Source organism: Dipteris shenzhenensis, chromosome 10 (genome assembly GCF_047967505.1).
Source record: "Dipteris shenzhenensis isolate YYH24624 ecotype China chromosome 10, Dip_SZ_1.0, whole genome shotgun sequence".
Taxonomy (NCBI): Eukaryota; Viridiplantae; Streptophyta; class Polypodiopsida; order Gleicheniales; family Dipteridaceae; genus Dipteris; species Dipteris shenzhenensis.
This window is the reverse complement of record NC_141605.1, coordinates 39,937,385-39,938,760: the sequence shown is the minus strand read 5'-3', so window position 1 is coordinate 39,938,760 and position 1,376 is coordinate 39,937,385.

The following is a 1,376-nucleotide window of genomic DNA, read 5'->3' as shown; positions in this document are numbered from 1 at the left end:
AGAGACTAGTTGAGTAGCAGGAGAATTCTTACACGAGTTCACAACCTCAACAATTACAGCCTGCTTGCCAGATCCCTCTAAAACTTGAAGTTGGGCTTTTACTTCTACCAGCTCAAGCCTTAACTCTCTAACTGCTTGCTACAAATAATAAATCTGTTTATGTTACCCAATGATGGGCGGTTTGAACCCAACTCAAGCCTTAACTCTTTGACTGCTTGCGACAAATAATAAATCTGTTTATGTTGCCCAATGATGGGTGGTTTGGACCCTTCTTGTTGGTAATTGCGTCCATACAAAGAGGGTGTAATGGCTGCAACTATAAAGTACCTAGTCCTGATAATTAAGGTTGATGGAGTTGAGGGGGATTTGGAGGAGATTCCATACTTGGCTATTTCTGTAAAACCCCTAGCTGAACCCAACCCTCGGGTTGGGCTGGGGTTTTAGCCCAACTCCGAGTTAAAGACTCTAGGAGCTTGCTGTGAACTAAGCAAGGGGCAAAGAACAAGTGATCAACGAGGAACTGTCGGAGATGAGAAGCAAAGGAACTATTGGTGGTGACGACAGTTGTTCTGCTGGCGACGACGCTATTGGTGGCGATTTTGCTGCTGGCAACGCTATTGGCTGGCTGCTAGTGATACAGCTAACTAGTTAGCTAGCTACGTTGCTAGTTGTAGCTAAAGCAATAGGTGAAGGCTAGAAGGGCAGGCGACGGGAGCGACGAATAGGAGCGACGACTAATGACAGGTTGAGGGAGACAGACGGGCTACAACTAACGACGAGCTACGCCGACAGGTTGAGAGATTTTATTATAATTTGTCTTTGAAATGCCAAATGTAAGAAGGTGAGATTTTGGGTTGTAAAAGGAGTCGATGTAATTAAGGATGAAATTGGAAGAGGAGTTGTATGGTCTAAGCCAAGAGGCAAAACAAAGACATAAGTAACATGATCTATAGTACTTGTAAACGTCCCAAATAATAAAGCAATGTTAGAGTAGAAAGCGACTGCTAAGAAAACCAAGAAGCATAAAAAGTAAATATATGGTGAATATAGAAATACCTGACTATTTAAAGAGGGATTCTTAAGAATGCTAGCCAAGGGGTTAGTAGAAAGGGAGAATATATATGACAATTAGTTACAAGTACATAGATTATCTCTATAACAATTAGATAAATCTACATCACATAGCTTTTCATTCACGGAGCAAGGCCTCCCTATATTAATTATACAAATGCATGCTTGTAATTCACAACAAAGGACGAAATGAAAATAGAAGCTCTATTTCACAATTGCAAGGCTTAAAAGAGAAATATCGATTCGATCATATCATTTGTAACTTTCAAAATTTCAAATTGAAGCGTGTGCCATGTGGCAATGCA